Here is a 6,000-nt window from a genome sequence, read left to right as displayed (position 1 = left end):
TTCATATATGGAGGGGGTAGAATTCAAATTATCATTGGGTTCTAGAAATATGTGAACGATGCATTCAATCCTGACCATAAATCTGACTCTAACCATAGCCTGAACCTTCATCCTATCCACAATACATTGGGGATGTATTGTGGGGATTAGAAAATACCACACATTTAATTCAGTACATATTTTTATTTTTGATGCAGGCAGGTTGAAAACACAAGGAAAATAAAATGAATATTTATATAGTTCAAGCCTTTAACAGCTTCCATGCAAGATACCATCCTAAATAAAAAAAAGTTTGTCCTGCAATGAAGAACAGATGGGAATTTACACATTTGCTACCATCATGCTTGTTGCTGGAGGATTCACTTAACTAGGACTAGCCTTTGACAAAAAAAAAAACAAAAAAAATTGCAAATGGCTTTTTGTGCAGAAACATGCAAAAATATAAACTTTATAGAAAACATTTTTTGTCCTGCTTCCAAGAAAAAGATAGGTGAAGTCTTATGTTCTCGTACACTGTTCTTGAGTTTGATATGTCTTTATCTTCCATTCCTATATTCTATAGAATCCCATGAATAAGTAGGCTCATCTCAGAGAGTTCTAGTTTGGTCTAGTGCTGTCTGCTCTCACACTGTCTTCTATGGTGAGGAGTAAAACACTCTGAGCAGAGAATTCTAATTATATCACCAATCTCGTGATTTCTGATATCAGATCTCTATCACTGCATAATGTAGATATATCCAAAATTTATTGAGGTCTTAATTGGAGCCAGTCTTCAGATACGCTTTAGGCCTAGAGATTTGAGATAGTGTTCTTTGCACTGTTTACCTTACAACAACAACAACAACAACAACAACAACAACAACAAGTATTTATTTGTACCCTGCCACCATCTCCCCAGGGTGGCTTGGGGTGGCTCAGAGAAGTACTACAGTGCTGTATCTGATTCACAATACACAGTATAGGTAAAGGTAAAGGTTTCCACTGACATTAAGTCCAGTCGTGACCGACTCTGGGGGTTGGTGCTCATCTCAATTTCTAAGCCGAAGAGCCGGCGTTGTCCATAGACACCTCCAAGGTCATGTGGCCGGCATGACTGCATGGAGTGCCGTTACCTTCCCGCTGGAGCGGTACCTATTGATCTACTCATATTGGCATGTTTTTGAACTGCTAGGTTGGCAGGAGGTGGAGCTAACAGCGGCCGCTCCCGGGGTTTGAACCGGGGACCTTTTGGTCTGCAAGTTCAGCAGCTCAGCGCTTTAACACATTTCGCCACTGGGGCTCCTGTTAGTAGCATGTTAGGAAAGAGTAAATAGTGAATAACTTTCTGAACTGAAGTGATAACAACTCCACTCCCCCCCCCACCCCATTTTATATATAGTAATAAGCTGGAATGGTGGGAAAAAATAATGACAAATTAACTAGCATTTTTTGAAAAAGGTTGCACTCAAGTTCTGCTTGATTCTCAGCATCTGTTAATGTTTAATACTAAGCCCTTGTTACTTGATTGGAAATCCGTGTTGATTATTCATTTGCTAGATGTCCCCTATGCACAGAAACATTACTTTTGGGCTGTAACTCCCAGAACTATCAAATCTGCATAGTCATGGTATTTGGGAGGTTCTTTCAAGTGTAGTAACTTCTTCAAACTCTGGCTATGCTTCATCCTTCTCTTCTTTAATAGTATTCACTAAGCAAACCATCACAGATGGCCAATAAAACAGATATATACCATTTTTGTAATGCCCTTCTTTATAGTATCCACTCTTTTTAGTTAATCAGGAGGAAACAAATTGGATAGATTTTGACTGCAAACTAAAAAAAGACAAGCAAGTAAGACTGCATTTATACTTACTGAGGAGTGGGTGGCTACCTACTGAGGCCACAACCTCTCACCTTATAGTTGAAGAGCAATGTTTTATGGCCTCTCCTGGCTGTCAGCAAATTGATTTACTCCACTTTCATAGCTTTACAGTGGAGTAAATTACTGTAATACTCCAGAATAAACTGCTCTTGAGCTGCCCTGGATGTATTATGTTTAGTCCACACCTGTTCTCATGGAAGAGTCCCAAAGCCTTTTATTGGGTCAACAGCACATCAACACAGTTGTCTTGTCACCCTGGTGACCACCAGCTTCACCACTGTTTGCTGGACAGAAGCTCCTTGGCCAGAATGCCAGCTTTATTTGACCCATGTAGATAAGTCTCAATCTAACTGAAATCAGTAACACATATGTTTTCAAGACACATGTGAAGGATGGTTAATTATTTCTCTTAAAATAATATTCATTAGTTTTTCACAGCACAAAAGAAAATAACAGGTTGACATAGAAGTTTAAATAATGTCTGTCCATGTGTATGGCAGATGAGAAGGAAACAAATCAAAACAGCAAATGTCAAAAGTGACAAAACACTTTCTTGGAAATGGAAACCTATTAGGACATGGGAACTAATGTATGTGTCAATCCATTAAGATTTAGCAGTTGGGGGCTTTTTTCTTTTTTCTTCAACTAAGGTAAAATGAATTGCAAATACACTAAGAATTGATCCATAAACCATTACTGAGCACCAGTAAATTGCATGTGAATGGAATGAGTATCCTTTCTGCCCCGCTGCCATTGCTGAAGCCTTAGCACAGTGAGCAAAGGGAGCGGCTTTCCTTCCTGCAAAATCTGAAGGATCAGTTTTGCAATGTCACCAATTTTTTTCAATCATCCAAATACCACCAATTCAATTAAGCTCATAAACTTCCTACCCATAGTTCTCCAGGATAAGCAGCTCCATTTAAAAGGGAACGTGGACGAGCTTGTGCTGTCTGCGTGAAATATTGTTCAATCAACAGCCAAAGTTTTACTTGTCAGTTTTGATATATCCGATAATAGCTGTAGGTTGTTTTGCAATGTCCAATGTTCTGTGAAGATGGGCTTTTCATATTCTTTATTGTTTTTTTCTGACAAAATGTTGCCTGGACTTTTGCCGTTTTGTGAAATGAAACAACAGTAAAAACCAATATATAATTTAACCCTCATAGACCTAGATGGACTGCAGATAAGCATCTTTCCCAGGCTTGTAGTGAGTTTTTGGTACGGATATAATGAGTTCCTGTTCATTGATCCCTTATAAGCATCCTCTGTGATTGAACATAAAACCTACCGTGTGCAAGAGGTACTAATTCATTTGGATTCCCTTTCAGCTCTATTTTAATCAACATATGACACTGTCAAAATTCCACTTCATAGTCCATCTTTTCACACATTCTGCATCTTCATAACATACTGCAAACAATATAGCACATGGGTGCCTGGAATGTTTGAAAAACACACTCACATATCTCTATAAATTGACATTTCGTAATTTAGGTGCTCAGTGATTTATTTTTTAAAGAAACCTACTTGCATCTTTTCTCTCCTGCCCACTGTCATCTTCCATGCTGCACAGTAGTCTGTGCTGAGATTACTAATGTTGAATGATTCTTAAATAGGGTATGCTTTGTCATTGTCCTAATATGTGTGGAAATAGTGCATACAAGTGAAATTGAGAGCTATCAGACTGCTTCTTGATAAATATTATTTTGGATTTTCTTAAAAATAAAAATAAAGAACTCATAAAAAGACATACATATATACGCCTTCCCTTACAACAAATCACAGTAATGAGTGTCTGGGTAAATGGCTTGGCTGCCTAATTGGGATTATTGCTGGTGACTGGATTCAAAGACTTCAGTTGGGAAATTAATTGCATGCCTACTTTGTTTGAAATGCCCATTTAAATTATATGCTTGGTGTTGTCTTCAGCCCATTTGCAGCAGTTAACAGGTGTGAATTGGTGCCCTTAGCATATATTTGTTTCCTGACTGAGTTCCAGTTCATTTTTCGATTGGCTACTTTGCTCTTTTGGTTGCAAATGAAATTATTCAAAACCTTACCTTAATGAGAGCAAACTAGACATGGCATTCATCAGGTGGTTAGCTTTGCATAACTATCTTTAAAAAAAGAATGCAGGAGTGGATAAGATTCAGAACAGGATATAGCAGAAGGGGATTTGCTGTGATCTGGACCAAAAGCAATGTCTTCCCAACTTACTTGCTATTTACAATGCAAGGAAAGCTCTCATTAGCACCACAGTCATACAGAATTAACTGTTACAAGATGCAATATCATCATTGGATTAGATGAAATTAAAGACATCAACCTATAATATGAAAATATGTCTTGATTATGTTTTTCTGAACTACTCCTCCTCCTCCTCTTCCTCCTCTCCTTGTTTTATATTAGGGAAAGTGTCTTCTTCTTCCTGCAATAATATTCATATACATTTCTTCTACATTTATTTACCAAAGGGGTGCATTTGTCTTCATTGACTGAAGTCCATATGTGTGTATATTTTTCAACTATATGACCTTGGAAGTGTCTAAGGACAATGCCGGCTCTTCGGCTTAGGAATGGAGATGAGTACCAACCCCCAGAGTTGGACACGACTAGATTTAATGTCAGGAGAAAACCTTAAACTTCACTTTTAAAGTTTTTTTTTTTTTTAAAAAATGCTTTCCGCATTGTTCAGAGAACTTTTATTACTGAGTAGTGTAAAATTTCAATTAATTGCTCTATCACAAAATTGGTTTGAAGAGTTAGCCCCTACTTAATTATCATAAATGTTTTACTAGAACTTAACACTTTTCTCTTTCTTTTCCCCACTATCATTTTAACTACATTTCCTGATGCAAGATCTCAGCCCATGTCTTTTTCAGTGGAATAATTTGTTTACAATATTTCAGAATGGTCGAATTCTGGGAGACTGTTGTGGAGAGAAAACTACAGAAATTATTCGTCTTTTTATACAAAGTTGGAACAGTTGGGCATTTACATCCCTAATTCCTGTACAAAATGGATAAGAACAAACCCATAGAATTTTCTCCTCCGGTTGATATAATCAAAGGGTTGATGTTCTAATTGGCCTGGTCTGCCTTGTATTGGCTTTGGATGCATATTACATTAATGAAAAGGTTCATCCTGTAACATAATATTGCCCCAAAAGAGGATTCATAGCTCCCAAGGTGATGGACACAGTCTTTATCTGTTCCTTATTCTCAGATGTTCCCAGACTCCCTGCATTTGGGTTACCAATACTTGACTAGATTTATTAAATAAATACAGCATATGTATTTAACAGTGCATCACACTGTTGGGGGAACTATTTTCTTCCAAACTCCAATAGTGGCCAGAGGATGTTATGTCTTTGCTTTTCCTTTTCCCTTGTCAGTCCTACAAACTTTTATTGCTTATACAAACAAAATACCCAACAGGAACATAATAAATTTGACTGAAGGAAATAACAAAAGTTCTTTTCTCTTTTCCTTAACTTTTACTAACTCTCTAATGACTTTTCCCTACAGCTAAATAAAATTGTTTTTTTTTTTTGCTTGCTATAAGGTGCTTTTAGCAAAACCTCATCAGACTATAAATGCTTTTCACAGCTCATATTTTGTCAAGCTTGCCCACTTTGGGCTAGAAGTACAATGTTCTTTAGTTCCCCATGCAGACATTGTCTTCAATCTATCATCCCCTTAGCATAGTGTAAATTCATACAGGCAGATGTACAGTATATGAAGATGATCCATCTTTATGCAGGTTATTGTGCAACACAGGTCAATGGCTAGGTATTATTATTATTATTATTATTATTATTATTATTATTATTATTATTATTATTATTTCAATTATTTATACCCCGCCCTTCTCACCCGAGGGGACTCAGGGCGGCTTACAAGTGGCAATTGATGCCGTTACAATGATATACAATAAACTAAAACGATTAAAACAGTTTAAACAGTCATAAAATAGTCATAAAATACAATATACAAGTTTAAAACAATGCAAAGTGCTTATGCCATTCATCCACCAGACCTTATACAAGAGCCGTAATTCAGACTGCGTCGACGCCAACACATGCTTATTCTTCAAATGCCTGCATACATAGCCAGGTCTTCAGTTTTTTTCTGAACCCC

This window comes from Anolis carolinensis, chromosome 4 (genome assembly GCF_035594765.1).
Source record: "Anolis carolinensis isolate JA03-04 chromosome 4, rAnoCar3.1.pri, whole genome shotgun sequence".
Classification (NCBI taxonomy): Eukaryota; Metazoa; Chordata; class Lepidosauria; order Squamata; family Dactyloidae; genus Anolis; species Anolis carolinensis.
Note: the sequence above shows the minus strand (reverse complement) of the source record.